The following is a 17217-nucleotide window of genomic DNA, read 5'->3' on the forward strand; positions in this document are numbered from 1 at the left end:
TGGGGCAGCCTTGTAACTACTCGGTGGACCAAAGAATAGAGTGTGATACCATGCCAGGTTTTTGTTGGTTTGTTTTTGGGTCAGTCGTCGGGCTTGAACTCTAGGCCTGGGCGCTGCCTCTGCACTCTTCAGCTCAAGGCAAGTGCTCTACCGCTTGAACCTCAGCACCACTTCTGGTTTTCTGGTGGTTAATTGGAGATAAGAGTCTCTCAGATTTGCCTGCCAGGGCTGGCTTTGAACCACGATCCTCAGATCTCAGCCTCCTGAGTAGCTAGGATTACAGGCATGAGCCACAGGTGCCTGGCCCCTGTACCAGGGTTTTAAGAAGACTCCTCCTACCTGCTCTTTGTTGACCTGCCATATTAAATGAGAGAGGCCAAATCCAAATAAGCCATGTACTAAGCATTTAAATGAAGCCATCTTGGACCTATCATCCCAGGAACTGATCGAATTTCACTAAATAACATCCTATATACCTCATAGAGAAAAAACAAACCACCTACTCAAAACTTGCTCAGGTTTCCTGTCCCCAGGTAGTATGAGTATAATAAAATTATTGTACCTTTAAGGGACTGAGTATTAGAATGATTTGTAAAGTAAAATACAACCAAAACAAAGTTTTTAGAAAATTTTTGCAACTGTCTTACTATGTCACTCAGGCTAGCCAGGAATGTGCTATAGAATGTAGGCTGTCCTCAGACTCTCCATCCTGCCTTAGCTTCCAAAGTACTAGAATTACAGGTATACATCATAATGCCCAGCCCTAGAATTTTTTTCTGTATATATATTTTATTGTAAAAATACTGTACAGAGGGGTTACAGTTACATGAGTAAGGTAATAAGTACATTTCCTATCCAGCATTGTTACCTCCTCCTTTGTTTTTCCCCTACTTTTCTCTCCTTTGTTTTTCCCCTCTCCACCTCCCCAGCTCCTCCCTCCCCCCCCCCAGAATTTTTTTTTTGACTGTACTGTTGTTTGAACTAAGGGCCTCTCATTAGCTAGGCAGATGCTCTACCACTGAGCCATGCCTCCAACTCCTTAGGAATATTTTGAAAGACCCCAAATATGATGCAACAAGAAAATGGATGTTTTCTTCACTGTGTTGATATTTATTGATACAGTATTCACCAGATACATATTGAGCATCTATTATGTGTCTGCACTTTGTACCACCTGCTGGGTTCCCAGTCAAGAAGACAGTCCCAACTTCAAGTTTATATTTTTTTTTTTTGGTCGGTCGTGGGGCTTGAACTCTGGGCCTGGGCGCTGTCCCTCAGCTCTTCAGCTCAAGGCGAGCGCTCTACCACTTGAGCTACAGCGCCACTTCCGGTTTTCTGGGTCTCTCCTGCCCGGGCTAGCTTTGAACTGCGATCCTCAGATCTCAGCCTCCTTAGTAGCTAGGATTACAGGCGTGAGCCACCAGCGCCCGGCTCAAGTTTATATTTTTGAGGAAAGGAGAAAATAAATAAGTAGACAAAGATAATTGACTCAAATAAGATTTAAGTACAATAAGGAAAATGCAGAAACAAAGTTAGGGCTCTGGTGGCTCACACCTGTAATCCTAACTACTCTGGAGGCCGAGATCTGAGGATCTTGGTTGAGTCAGCTTCGGCAGGAAAGTCCATGAGACTCTTATCCCCACAACTAACAACAACAACAAAATCCTGCCAAGCACCAGTGGCTCAATGCCTGTAATCCTAGCAACTCAGGAGGCTGAATTGTGAAAATCATGATTCAAAGCCAACCTGTGGATATCATCTATTTCCATGTGGCCTTTCTTCGGCAATGAGAATAAAGCTATAATAGATCATAACTGCTCTCATGGCTCAGTATCAAACTGTAACTATATATCTCCAGAAAATAGGTTATTACCTAGGGCTGTTGATTTTAGAACACTTTTCAGAGTCACAGAAAAGCCATCTATTGCTGAAGTAAAACATTGGCTAACGAAGATTCTTTGCCTGTTTTCTTCAAAGAAATACTTATGCTCTTTAGTCATATATATGTGTATATATACACACACGTATGTGTGTATACAAATTTACTTTTCAGAATTGAGGACATTTATCCAAAGCCTAAAGCATTTCTTTTTTTAATTTAGTTTATTGTCAAGGTGATGTAAAGAGGGATTACAGTTACAAAAGTAAAGTAGTGAGCACGTTTCTTGTCACCTAAAGTATTTCTTTTCTTTTCTTTTTCTTTTTCTTTTTTCTTTTTGGTCCATCATGGAGCCTGAACTCTGGGCCTGGGCGCTGTCCCTAAGTTCTTCAGCTCAAGGCTAGTGCTCTACACTTGAGCTACAGTGCCACTTGCAGTTTTCTGGTGGTTTATTGAAGATAAGAGTTTCACAGACTTTCCTCCCCAGGCTGGCTTTCAACCATGATCCTCAGATCTCAGCCTCCTGAGTGGCTAGGATTACAGGCATGACCCCCTGGTGCCCAGCTAAAGTATTTCTTAAAATGTCTTTTTTTTTTTTTGGTCCGGTCGTGGGGCCTGAACTCTGGGCCTGGGCGCTGTCCCTCAGCTCTTCAGCTCAAGGCTAGCGCTCTACCACTTGAGCCACAGCGCCACTTCCGGCTTTTTTCTTATGTGGTGCTGAGGAATCGAACCCAGGGCCTCAAGCATGCAAGGCAAGTGCTCTACCACTGAGCCACCTTCCCAGCCCTTAAAATGTCTTTTTAACAGTGAGTTCAGTCCTAACAACAGAAAGACATCCTAAATTAAGTACTTCCTGTTGAATCTAATTACCTAGTATTCAATGGTCTTGTCTTAATCAAAAGAAAGGGCTTCAGAGAAAATTTTATCAAGCAAAAGTCATGAAAGTCGGATCTATTTCCCTCTCAACCTTAGGAATAGATCATTGACAGGAAAATTGTTTATATTGGGCTGGGAAGGTGGCTCAGTGGTAGAGCTCTTGCCTTGCATGCCTGAGACCCTGGGTTCGATTCCTCAGTATCACATAAGCAAAAAGAAAAAAGCCAAAGTGGTGCTGTGGCTCAAGTGGTAGAGCACTAGCCTTGAGCTGAAGAGCTGAGGGACAGCGCCCAGGCCCAGCGTTCAGGCCTCACAACCGGACCCAAAAAAAAAAAAAAGAAAGAAAAGAAAAAGAAAATTGTTTATATTTCATGAAGCTCTGTGTGCCCAAAGTTAGAATACTGATGTTAGCATCTAATTTACTGTTTCTAAATTTGTGGAGTATTGGAGGATACTTGCGAAACGGAAATCACTGTCCTTCTGAAATGACTAAAAGCTATGTATTAGCAGGAAGTGCATCATCTGAATCTTGGACTTCATTTATAATTTGATCACTGCTGTTTAGAAGTAAGAAACAACTGAAATCAATAAAAATAAATTATGTAGGTCAATCCCTCTGCCTTAGTTAACTAATCTAGGTGGTAGGATTCATTCTTCCCTGGGAGTCACTTTGAAATCGTTTTCAGAAGTACAATACTTACATTGTCTTTCACTGGACTTTTAAAAATCAGCAGAAATCAATTGAATTTCCACCGTGCAACATCAAATGTGACCTTCTGCCCTCTGGATAAATATTAGCATGTCCTGCTTTGTCAGGGTTTATTGGAACATTTTCTTCATAGAAAACAGCTTTGTTGTGCAGCTTGGCCTTTTCTTGGTGATAATTCCAGTAGACACCAGTAATGTTGACCTTTTAATCCAATTAGGAGCATAATCTGTCACCATTAAGGTGCACTTTTTCTAATTTAGGAAATCAGGTACTAGGTCAATTATATGAATTTTCAGATGATATCCAGTTAACTTTTTTAATCCAATTTTGTTTCAGTAATCTAGGTTTACATAAACTTGCCTGATGATTTTTAGACCCTAAAAAGAACAGAAAATTTTGCCAGGTGCTGGTGGCTCATGCCTGTAATCCTAGCTATTCAGGAGGCTGAAATCTGAGGAACACAATTCAAAGGCAGCCCAGGCAGGAAAGTCCCTAAGACTCTTATCTCCAATTAGCCACCTGAAAACCAGAAGTGGTGCTGTGGCTCAAGTGGTAGAGCGCTAGCCCTGAGCTGAAGAGCGCAGGGACAGTGCCCAGGCCTAGAGTTCAAGCCTTATGACCGACAACAAAAAAAAAAAAGAAAAGAAAAGAAAATTTTATCAAGTAAATCAGTAAATTCTCTTTGGTAGCAAGGAATATGTACAGTTAGCATAGTAAAAACTTTAAAGCAGTGAGGAGCTTATTCCTGTAACCCTAGCTACTCAGGAAGTTGAGCTCTGAGGATTAGGGTTCAAAGCCAACCCAGGAAGGGAAGTCCCATGAGACTCTTATCTCTAATTAACCACCAGAAAGCTAGAAATGGTTATGTGGCTGAAGTGAGATAGTTCTAACTTTGAGTGAAAAGCTAAAAGGCAGTACTCAGGTCCTAAATTCAAGCCCTAATGCCAACACACACACACACACACACACACAAATAGAGCATACAATTTTACTGTTCACATGAATATTTAATTGCAAATGTCATCTTGTTGTGGATGAATTTCCTAAGCTATTCATAGGCAATTCTAAGGGTATGTATAGACAGAGCCACAGGAATTCCAGCAGTGTTTTATAGTGATGACAGTTTTTATTACTAGTGCAATCTTTTTCTCAGAGTAATTCCAGGAACCATGTTTTTTTTCTGGTTGCCTCCCAGAAATAATGTGAAACAAAGCAAATAAAGGAAACTATCATCTCTTATTTGAGAGCTACTATTATCATAAGAATAACAGCATGCTGAACTAGTCTAGACTCTTAAAACCCTCACACCTGTAATCCTTGCTACACAAGAAGCTGAGAGCTGAAGATCAAAGTTTGAACCAGTCCTTTGACGAAAGTCTGTAATACTCTTGTCTCCAATTAGCCAGAAAAATAAAAGCTAGAAGTAGAGCTGTGGCTGGCCTTGAGCAAAAAGAGTTCAGTGACAGTGCCCAGGCCTTGAGTTCAAGCCTCTGGACTGGCAAAAAGAACAAGGAGGAAGAGGACAAAAAGAAGGAGAAAGAGAAGGAGGAGAAAAAGAAGAAGAAGAAGAAGAGGAGGAAGAGGAGGAGGAGGAGGAAATAATTGAATAAATCAAAAGAAATGGGAAGAAAAATTTTCCTTACAATAGAACGTCAATTAATATAAGTAGAAATAATTAAGAAAATACAATATCAGCATTAGGATTTTTTTTTGATAGCCCAGGCTAGCCTCAATCCAAGTACTTCTTCCTCAGCCTCCAGAATGCTACCACAACCAGCTTTTTTGTTGTTATGGAAATCTCACTATGTGTCCCAGGCTGGTCCGGCATTACTGGATATAAGGGATCTTCCTGTCCCAACCTTCCAAGTATCTGGCTGGCATGCCACCCCTAACCTCACAGGCAAGATATGTCAATGGATGTTAAATGTGATAGTGGAAGTCTGAGAAGGAAGAAGATAGTCACATAGTCTCAGCATATCACCCCATCAAGTTATATCTCCTTTACAAAGGAAAAAGCAATCACTTTGGGGTGATGATTATGCAGAAAGCAAGCAGCCAAGCACTGATGCTATTCCTACTACGGCAGGAGGCCGTGTATCTCAGTCCAAAGCCAGCTCAGGCAGGAAAGTGTAATAATCTCTCTCTCCTCTCTCTCTCTCTCTCTCTCTCTCTCTCTCTCTCTCTCTCTCTCACATTGGTCATGGGGCTTGAACTCTGGGTTTGGGCGCTGTCCCTCAGCTTTTTAGCTCAAGGCAAGCACTCTACCACTTGAGCCACAGTGACATTTCCAGTCTGTGATATTCTTTTTTTTTTTTTTTTTTTTTTGGGGGGGGGTCTGGTCATGGGGCCTGAACTCTGGGCCTGGGCACTGTCCTTCAGCTCAAGGCTAGCACTCTACCACTTGAGCCACAGCACAACTTCTGGCTTTTTTTTTCTGCTTATGTGGTGCTGAGGAATCGAACCCAGGGCCTCATGCATGCAAGGCAAGCACTCTACCACTGAGCTCCCTTCCCAGCCCCCAGTCTGTGATATTCTTATCTTCACTTAAGCACCAAAAGAGTGGGAAGTAGAGCTGTTGCTCAAATGGTGAAGCTCAGGCCCTGATTTCAAGTCCCAGGACTGGCACAAAAAAGAAAAGAAAAGAAAGCAACCAAACATCAACAATATTAACACCAATAGACAGATATACCAGCATCATATAATCCTTAGATAACTGTGTGTGAACAGGGATATAACTTCTGGAAGAAAAGAGAGAGAGAAAAAAAAGCTTGAAAATTTCATAAGAGGAGGCTGGGAAGGTGGCTTAATGCTAGAGTGCTTGCCTTGCATACATGAAGCCCTGGGTTCTACTCCTCAGTACCACATATGCAGAAGAAGAAAAAAAGAAAAAGAAAATTTCATAAGAGAACATCAGAAAACAAAAGTGAAAAGACATTCTATAAAATAGCTAATCAGAATTCATCAATATGATATATTGATTTGTACTCCTTTGAGATATGTAACTATCTATATATATATAATGGAAAGGTATAGTATACATACCAATATGTATACCAATGGAATTGGAGGCTAATAAAGTAGATCTAGTTTTAGTTTTTTAAGGAACTGCCATACTGACTTCCATAGTGGGTACAATGTTTCTGTTCCCATCAACAGTATATGAAAGCTCCTTTTCCCCTAGATCTTCACCAGCATTTGCTGTTGGTTTTTCTTGATGACTGCCATTCTGAGTGGTGTAGAATGGAAACAGTACAGTTTGTGTTTTGTTTTCTTTTGTTTGCAGTTCCAGAACTTGAACGCACTCAAGTTATGTCCCTGAGTTTTTGTGCTCAAGGCTAACACTCTACCACGTGAGCCACGGCTCCACCTCAGGCTTTTTGTGGTTAATTGGGAGTAATAGTCTTATGAGCTAGGCACCAATGGCTCACACCTGTAATCCTCACTATGCAGGAGGTTGAGATCTGAGCATCACAGTTCAAAGCTAGCCTGGGCAACAAAGTCCATGAAACTCTTATCTCCAATAAACTACTCAAAAAAGCTGTAGGTGGTGCTGTGACTTAAGAAGTAAAGTGGTAGCCTTGAGCAAAAAGCAGCTCAGGTACAATGCCCAGGGCCAAGCCTTGGAGGGAAGGGGAGAGGGGGCAAGAAGGGGGAGCTGGGGAAGAGTCTCAGGGACTTCCCAGCCAAAGCTGGCTTCAAACTGTGATCCTCAGATCTCATCCTCCTAAGTAGCTAGGATTACAGGCATGAGCCACCAGCACCCAGCTTGGAAACAGTATAGATTTAATTGGTATTTCCTTATGGCCAAGGATATTAAACATTTCTTCATGTATCTATTAGTCATTGGCACTTCTTCATCTGAAATATGTCTACTCAGTTCATTTACCCAATTGTTCATTGGATTGTTTATTCTTTTGCTGCTCATTTTTTTCAGCTCTTTGTATATTCTGGATGTTAATTCTTTATCCATTCAATAGGTGGTGACATTTTGTCTTATTCTTTTTGTTCTGTGTGTGTGTGTGTGTGTGTGTGTGTGTGTGTGTGCCGGTTCTGGGACTTGAACTCAGGGCCTACATGTTGTCCAAGAACTTTTTTTCCCTCAAGGCTAGCACTCTACCAGCTGAGCCACAGATTCAGTGGCTTTTGGGTTGATTCTGATCATTGTTTCCTTAAACCTGCAGATGTAGTCCCATTGGTCAATTCTTGCTCTTAAAGGGCAATTGGGGTACTATTCAGAAAATAATTTCCGGTATCTTCCAGAGTTTTCTCTATGTATTCCTAAAGCAGTTTCAGGGTTTCAGATTTTACATTCAGATGTTTGAGCCATTTGCAGTTGGTTTTGGACAGGGGGAGAGATCACAGTCTAGTTTCAGTCTCTGGCATATAGCCAATTTTCTCAGCATCATTTGTTTAAAAGGCTATCTTTTCTCCAGCGTACGGTTTTGATTGCTTTGTCAAAAATTAGATGTCTGGGGGCTCGGAATGTGGCTTGGTGGTAGAATGCTTGCCTAGCATGAATGAAGCCCCTGGGTTCAATTCCTCAGTAACATATAAACAGAAAAAGCCAGAAGTAGCGTTGTGGTTCAAGTGGTAGAGTGCTAGCCGTCAGCAAAAGAAGCCAGGGACAGTGCCCAGGACCTGAGTTAAAGCCCCAGGACTAGCAAAAGAAAAAAAAAATTAAGATGACTGTAACTGTATGTATTTGTCTCTGGGTTTTCTGTTCCACTGGTCTTTGGGTTTGTGCTTGTGCTAGTATCACACTGTTTTTGTTACTGCGGGTCTGTAATATAAAATCAAAGCCCAGTATTATGGTACCTGGAGTAATGTACTCATGTATATTTTAAAAAATATGTATTCTGCCAAGCGCCAGTGGCTCATGCCTGTAATCCTAGACACTCAGGAGGCTGAGATCTGAGGATCATGGTTCAAAGCCAGCCAGGGTAGGAAAGGCCGTGAGACTTTTTTTTTTTTTTTTGTCAGTCATGGGGCTTGAACTCTAAACCTGGGCACTGTCCCTGAGCTCTTCAGCTCAAGGCTAGCACTCTACCACTTGAGTCACAGTGCCACTTCTGGGTTTTTCTGTTTATGTAGTGCTGAGGAATCGAACCCATGTCCTCATGCATGCAAGGCAAACACTCTACCACTGAGCCACTTTCCCAGCCTGCCATGAGACTTGTCTCCAATAAACTACTCAGAAAACTAGAAGTGGTGCTGTGGCTCCAGTGGTAGAGTGCTAGCCTTGATCTGAAGAGCTGAGTGACAGTGCCCAAGCCCAGGGTTCAAGCCCCATGACAAACAAAAATGAAACATTAGTTATCTACTCATCTACTGAATGAGTCTACAGGAGTAAAGATTGAGTATTTATTTATTTATTTTGCCAGTCCTGGGAGAACTCAGTGCTTGGGCACTGTTGCTGAGCTTCTTTGCTCAGAGCTAGCACTCTACCACCTGAGCCACAGCACCACTTCCAGTGTTTTCTGTTTATGTGGTACTGAGGAGTTGAACCCAGGGTTTTATGCATGCCAGGCAAGCACTCCCCACTGAGCTACATTCCCAGCCCAGATAGATAGATTAGATAGATAGATAGATAGATAGATAGATAGATAGATAGATAGATAGATAGATAGATAGATAGATATGCTTGAAAAATAACAGTTCTTTTTAAAAACTCAGGAAATGGTTGTGCTGCGCAGAAAGATGTCAGACACTGGGAAACAGACTGGAAATTCCTCAAAAACTCAAGTACAGAGTTATCTTATAGTCACCAACTCTATTTCTGGGGCATACTGCCCAAGAATTGAAAACAGGGTCTTGAGCACATTTTGTGTATGTGTATCAGTTATGGGGCTTGAACTCAGGGACTGGGCCCTGTCCCTGAGCTTTTTTGTTCAAGACTAGTGCTCTACCACTTTGAGCCACAGTGCCACTTCAGGTTTTCTGGTGGTTAATTGGAAATAAGAGCCTCATGGATTTTCCTGCCCAGGCTGGCTTTGAACCATGATCTTTGATCTCAGCCTCCTGAGGAGCTAGGAATGAGCCACATATTTTTATTCCCATGCTCATAACAGCATTATTCATAATAGCTAAGGAGGAAAGCAATCCAAATGCTCATCAATGGATGAATGAATAAATGAAATGGAACATTCCTAAAATGGAATGTTCAACCATAAAAAGGAATGAGAAGCCAAGTGCCAGTGGTTCAGCAAAAAAGCTCAGGGACAACTTCCAAGCCCTGACTTCAAGCTTCAGAACTAGCACAAAGGAAAAAAAGAGAGGAAGGAAGAAAGAAAGAGGGCTGGGAATGTAGCTTAGTGGTAGAGTGCTTGCCTAGCATGCATGATGCTCTGGGTTCAATTCTTCAGAACCATATACAAAGAACAAGCCAGAAGTGGCATTGTGGCTCAAGTGGTAGAGTGCTAGCCTTGAGCAAAAGAAGCTCAAGGACAGTGCCTAGGCCCTGAGTTCAAGCCCCAGGACTGGCAAAAAAGAAAGGAAGAAAGAATGGAAGGAAGATAGGAAGGAAGGAAGATAGGAAGGAATATAGGAAGAAAGGAATAATTGTACATACTATTCTATTACATCCATTTATTGAGAAAGAATAATGGTGCATACCATCCTATGGTATCCATTTATTGATTGTTGGCTGGTTCCACCATTTGGATATTGTGAACAAAGCTGCAAAAAAAACATGAATGTGCAGATGTCTCTCTTGCATATTGATTTGTTCTACTTTGGGTATGTGTCCAAGAGTGGCATGGTTGGTCGTAAGGTAGATCTATTTTTAATTTGTTTGAGGAAATTCTCTCTCTCTCTCTCTCTCTCTCTCTCTCTCTTTCTTTCTTTTTGCCAATCCTGGAGCCTAGGGCCTGGGCACTGTCCCTGAGCTTCTTTAACTTAAGGTGAGGACTCTACCACTTGAGCCACAACACCACTTCCAGCTTTTTCTGTGTATATGGTACTGAGGAATTGAACCCAGAGCTTCATGCATGCTAGGTAAGAACTCTACCACTAAGCCACATTCCTACCCCCAAGTTTGAGAAATTTCTATACGTATTTACACAGTGATTACATTAGTTTACATTCCCACCAATACTGTCTAAATTCTTTTCTTCCCGTATCCTCATCAGCATTTGTTTTCTTGACCATTACTATTGACTGTGTGATGAAATCATAGTGTAGTCTTTTTAAATTTTTCTTTTTTTTTTCTTTGTGGGTCGTGGGACTTGAACTCTGGGCCTGGGCTCTGTCCCTCAGCTCTTCAGCTCAAGGCTAGCTCTCTACCACTTGAGCATAGTGCCACTTCCAGTTTTCTGGTGGTTTATTGGAGATCAGAGTTTCTTGGACTTTCCTGCCTGGGCTGGCTTTGAACCGCCCATCCTCAGATCTCAGACTCCTGAGTAGCTAGGATTGCAGGCATGAGCCACCAGTGCCCAACTTTAAAAAAAATTTGTTATTATAAAGGTGATATACAGACGGGTTACAGTTACATAAGTCAGGTAAAGAGTATATTTCTTTTTGGACAATGTTGCCCCTTCCCTTGCTCTCTTCCAATTTTTCCCTCTCATCATAATATAGTTTTAATTTGTACTTCTTTTACAGCTAAGGATGTTGATCATTTACTCATGTATCTATTAGTATTTATATTTCTCCTTCTGAGAAGAGATTCATTTGCCTTCCCCTTACTTCTTTTGGTCAGTCCTGGGGCTTGAACTCAGGGCCTGGTGCTGTCCCTGAGCTTTTGCACTCACAGCTAGCATTCTACCACTTTGAACCACAGAGCTAGTTCCATGCCCATTCATTATTTGTTCTTTTACTGTTTGAGCTTTTGAGCTCTTTGTCTATTCTAGATATTAATCCTTTATCTATGGAATAGCTAGTAAAGATTTTTTTCTCCATTCTGTGTCCTGTCTCTTGGTTCTGGTAATTGGGTTTTTTGCTGTGCAAAAGGTTTTCTTTTTGTTGTTGTTGCTGTTGTTGTTGTTTTTGCTTTTTGTTGGTCGTGGGGCTTGTGCTCTTCAGCTCAAGCAGCTCAAGCAGAGCGCTCTAGCTCTACTGCTTGAGCCACAGCGCCACTTCTGGTTTTCTAGTGGTTTATTGGAGATAAGAGTCTAACGGACTTTCCTGCCCAGGCTGGCTTTGAACCACGATCCTCAGATCTCAGCCTCCTGAATAACTAGGATCATAGGCATGAGCCACCAGTACCTGGCTTGTGAAGAAGGTTTTATTTATTTTTTGGGGGGGGGGAGGTCCGGTCATGGGGCCTGAACTCTGGGCATGGACACTGTCCCTCAGCTCTTCAGCTCAAGGCTAACGCTCTACCACTTGATCCACAGCGCCACTTCTGGCTTTTTTCTTTTTGCTTATGTGGTGCTGAGGAATCGAACCCAGGGCCTCAGGCATAAGGCAAGTGCTCTACCACTGAGCCACCTTCCCAGCCCGTGCAGAAGGTTTTAATCTGATGCATTTCTATTTAGCGATTCTTATTGTTACTTTCTGAGCAATTAGAGTCCTACTCAGAAAATAATTGCCTATGCCTACATCTTCCAGAGTTTTCACTTTGTTTTTCTGAAGAAGTTTCAGAATTTCTGAGGTTGCATTTAGACCTTTGATCCATTTAGAGTTGATTTTTGTACAGGGTAAGCAATGGTGTCCAGTTTCAGTCTCTTACACATAGCCAACTGTCTTAGCACAGTTTTTAGAGAGGCTATTTTTTTCTTCAGTATATGTCCTTGGCTCCTTTGTCAAAAATTAGATGGAAGCCAGGCACTGGTGGCTCATGCCTGTAATCCTAGCTATTCAGAATGCTGCGGTCTGAGTATAGCCAGCCTAGGCAGGAAAGTCTGCGAGACTCTTATCTCTAATTAGCTACTAAAGAAAGCCAGAAATGGTACTCATTCAAGTGGCAAAGCACTAGCCTTGAGCAAAGGAAGCTTCAGGCCCAGACTTCAGCACCCAGGCCTTGAGTTCAAGCCCCAGAACTGGCACACACACACACACACACACACACACACACACACACACACACACACACACACACACACACACACACACACACAAGAATTGGATGCATGGGGCTGGGAAGGTGGCTCAGTGGTAGAGCGCTTGCCTTGCAAGCCTGAGGCCCTGGGTTCGATTCCTCAGCACCACATAAGCAAAAAGAAAAAAGCCGGAAGTGGTGCTGTGTCTCAAGTGGTAGAGCGCTAGTCTTGAACTGAAGAGCTGAGGGACAGCGCCCAGGCCCAGAGTTCAGGCCCCACAACCTGAAGCTATGCTGGTTTATTTCTGGGTCTTCTTTTCCATTGGACTTTGGGTCTGATTTTATGCTCACTCCATTCTGGTTTTATTACTATGGCTCTATAGTTGTTAGACTTATACCTAAGGATTGCTTTTTAGTTAAGTTGTATTTTTATTTCATAGCTATCAATAGGGAAATGACAATAGGCTAATGTAAATGGTAGAAATCTTTTTAAATTTCATTTTGTAATTGCATATTGCTGCTATATAAGAAAGAATTGACTTAGGCTAGAAATGTGGCTCAAGCATGTCTGCCTAACAAGTTTGTGCCCTGAATTCATACCCCCATACACTCTTCCCGCAACCCACACAAAAAGAACTCAAGACAAGAATTGACTTTTAAGGGGCTGGGAAGGTGGCTCAGCGGTAGAGCACTTGCCTTGCATGCTCGAGGCCCTGGGTTCGATTCCTCAGCAAAAAAAGAAAAAAGCCGGAAGTGGCGCTGTGTGGCTCAAGTGGTAGAGTGCTAGCCTTGAGCTGAAGAGCTGAGGGACAGCGTCCAGGCTCAGAGTTCAGGCCCCACTACCAGACCAAAAAAAAAAAAAATTGACTTTTATATGTTAACCTTGTATTCTGCAACCTTGCTACAGTTGCTGATTAGTGTCAGGATTTTTGGGTTGATCCTTTGGGATTTTCTACAGAGGTAATCATTACCATGTACAAACAAACATGGCATTATTTGCTGTTTCAAGTCTACATGTCTATTTCCTTCTCTAACCTTAGTAAGAAAGCATCTAATTCTTTCATAAATATCCTATTAGGTCTAATAATGACTTTATTCTTTTTTTTTTTTTTGCCAGCGCTAGGGCTTAAACTCAGGGCTTGAGCACTGTCCCTGAACTTCATTTGCTCCAAGCTAGCACTCTACCACTTGAGCCACAGCACCACTTCTGGCTTTTTGTTGTTTATGTGGCACTGAGGAATCGAACCCAGGGCTTCATGCATGCGAATCAAGCACTTTAACACTAGGCCACATTCCCAGCTCTGGCTTTATTCTTTTTAAAGTTCATTTTTGTCATTAAGAATTGAAAACTTAGGGGCTGGGAAGGTGGCTCAGTGGTAGAGCGCTTGCCTTGCATGCCTGAGGCCCTGGGTTCGATTCCTCAGCACCACATAACAAAAAAGAAAAAAGCCAGAAGTGGCGCTGTGGCTCAAGTGGTAGAGCGCTAGCCTTGAGCTGAAGAGCTGAGGGACAGCGCCCAGACCCTGAGTTCAGGCCCCATGATCGGACCCAAAAAAAAAGAATTGAAAACTTAGCTAGGTGCTGGTGGCTTATGCTTGTAATGCTAGTTACTCAGGAGTCTGAGATCTGAGGATCATGGTTCAAAGCCAGCCCAAGCGGAAAAATCAATGAGACTCTCATCTCCAATAAACTACTCAGAAAAAGCCAAAAGTTGTACTGTGGCTCCAGTAGCACAGCAGTAGGCTTGAGCAAAAGTAGCTCAGGGACAGCATCCAGGCCCACAGTTCAAGCCCCAGGACCAGCAAAAAACAAAAACAAAAAACCTTAGTGAAGCAGGAGGGATGGGCTGGTGGCTCAATCTTGTAGTCCTGGCTACTCAGGAGGCTGAGAGCTGAGGATTGTAATTCGAAACCAGCTCAGGCAGGGAAGTCCTGAGACTCCTATCTCCAATAAGCTACAAAAAAAGACAGAAGTGGAGCTGTGGCTCAAGTGGTAGAGCACTATCCTTGAGCACAAAATATTAGGGACAGCGTTCAGGCCCTGAGTTCAAGCTCTAGAACCAGCACCAAAAACAAAAAAGATTAAAAACTTATTTCTTTCTTGGTCCTGGAGCTTGAACTTGGGGCCTAGGCACTATCCCTGAGCTCTGTTTGGCTCAAAACTAGCACTCTACTTTGAGCCCCATCACTATTTCTGGTTTTCTGGTGGTTAACTGGAGATGAGAGTCTCACAGACTTTCCTCCCTGGGCTGGCTTGAACTGCAATCTTCAGATCTCAGCTTCCTGAGTAGCTAGGATTAAAAGTATGAGCCACCAGGGGCTGGGAAGGTGGCTCAGTGGTAGAGCGCTTGCCTTGCATGCCTGAGGCCTTGGGTTCGATTCCTCAGCACCACATAAGCAAAAAGAAAAAAGCCAGAAGTGGCACTGTGGCTCAAGTGGTAGAGCGCTAGCCTTGAGCTGAAGAGCTGTGGGACAGCGCCCAGGCACAGAGTTCAGGCCCCACGACGGGACCCAAAAAAAAAAAAAAAAAGTATGAGCCACCAGTGTCTGGCATTAAAAACTTAATTTTATATTTAATTAAAAATTCAATATACAAAACAAGAAAAATCAGCCATGCACCAGTGGCTTACACCTGTAATCCTAGCTACTCAGGAGGCTGAGATCTGAGGATCGGGGTTCAAAGTCAGCCCTGGCAGGAAAGACCGTGAGACTCTTATCTCCAATAAATCACCAGAAAACCAGAAGTGGCACTGTGGCTTAAGTGGTAGAGTGCTTGCCTTGAGCTGAATGGCTGAGGGACAGAGCTCAGACCCAAAGTTCAAGCCCCACAAGAAGAAGAAGAAGAAGAAGAAGAAGAGGAAGAGGAGGAAGAGGAGGAGAGGAGGAGGAGGAGGAGGAGGAGGAGGAGGAGGAGGAGGAGGAGGAGGAAGAAGAGGAGGAAGAAGATCACTTAACCTAGAGTATACCACCCCACATTTATGATAAAATATGACTATTTTCTTAGAGTTGTGTGTGGAAATATAATCATACTGATAATTAAATTTATTGTCAATTTTTCCCAGGGTTTTTGGTTCTTGTTCTGCTGTTTTCAGAGCTCTGCATCAGATATAAGCTTTCGCATGTTAGGCAGCTGCTCTCCCTCAGCTATGGCCTCAACTCCTAGTCCGTTTGTTTTTTTTTTAAAATAAGGTTTTTTTATTGTGAAAATACTATACAGAGGGTTACAATTGCATGAGCAAGGTGCCTGTCTGTTTTTTTGAGATAAGGTCTTACTATGTAGTCTAGACAGGCCTCAAACTGATGATCCTCCTAGCAGCTTTATTTGTGACAAAAAGAATTAGAAATTATTTAAATATCCACCTATAGATGAATGATTATTGACTATCTCTTTGATGACAGTTTTTTTTTGCTGGTTCTGGGGCTTGAACTCAGGTCCTGGGTACTGTCCCTGAGCCTCTGTGCTCAATTCTAGCACTCTACCACTGGAGCCACAGCACCACTTCTAGCTTTTTCTGAGTAGTTTATTGGAGATAAGAGTCTCACGGATTTTTCTGCCCAAGCTGGTTTCAAACTACATGCTCAGATCTCAGCCTCCCGAGTAGCTAAGATGACAGGCACACATGAGATGACCTTTAGAGTCTTTTTTTATTTTTTCTTTTTTTTAAGATAGGGCTTGCTGGACGCCGGTGGCTCAGGCCTGTAACCCTGTGCTGTGGCTCTCCTTTGGAGATTTGCTTTAACTTTCCAAGTTTGTTACTTAGAACTCTAATTCTAATTTAAAATTTTTTATTTTTTATTTTATTTATTTATTTATTTTTGTCAGTCATGGGGCTTGAACTCTGGGCCTGGACGCTGTCCCTCAGCTCTTCAGCTCAAGGCAAGCGCTCTACCACTTGAGCTACAGCGCCACTTCCGGTTTTCTGGTGGTTTATTGGAGATAGGAGTCTCGCGGTCTCTCCTGCCCGGGCTGGCTTTGAACCGAGATCCTCAGATCTCAGACTCCTGAGTAGCTAGGATTACAGGCGTGAGCCACCAGCGCCCGGCTAAAATTTTTTATTTTTTATTTATAGCTAAACTACCCATATATTGTTATATGTATATGGGATCATATATTATAATATATAAATATGATCATATGGCTATATATAAACCATCTGTTTATATATTCTAATGTTTACTTCTGCTTTCTTTTCGTTTTCTATGGCTATACATTTTTTTGGGGGGGGGCCCGGTCATGGGGGCTGAACTCTGGGCCTGGGCACTGTCCCTCAGCTTTTCAGCTCAAGGCTAGCGCCACAGTGCCACTTCCAGCTTTTTGCTTTTTGCTTATGTGGTGCTAAGGAATCAAACCCAGGGCCTCATGCATGCAAGGCAAGCACTCTACCACTGAGCCACCTTCCTAGACCTGGCTATACATTTTTAATAATGGCAGTATATGAAACTTAACTATTTTAGTAGCTATATTTTTGTATTTTATATATATATACTTACTTTATTTTATTTTTTGCTAGTCCTGTGGCTTGAACTCAGGGCCTGGGCACTGTCCCTCAGCTGCTTTTGCTGAAAGCTAGCACTCTACCAGTTGAACTGCTTCCAGTTTTTTTCTGCTCAAGTTGTACTGAAGAATCAAACTCAGGGATTCATGCATGCTAGGCAAGCACTCTACCACTAAGCCACATTTCCACTGCTATATATTTTTATTTGAGTATATTTATAAGGTTCTAAATATATTTAGATTTTTTTGTAATAAAGTTCTTTTTTTAATTTTTTGGCAGTA

This window comes from Dipodomys spectabilis, unplaced genomic scaffold (assembly GCF_019054845.1).
Source record: "Dipodomys spectabilis isolate Male_0828 unplaced genomic scaffold, ASM1905484v1 ptg000043l, whole genome shotgun sequence".
Classification (NCBI taxonomy): Eukaryota; Metazoa; Chordata; class Mammalia; order Rodentia; family Heteromyidae; genus Dipodomys; species Dipodomys spectabilis.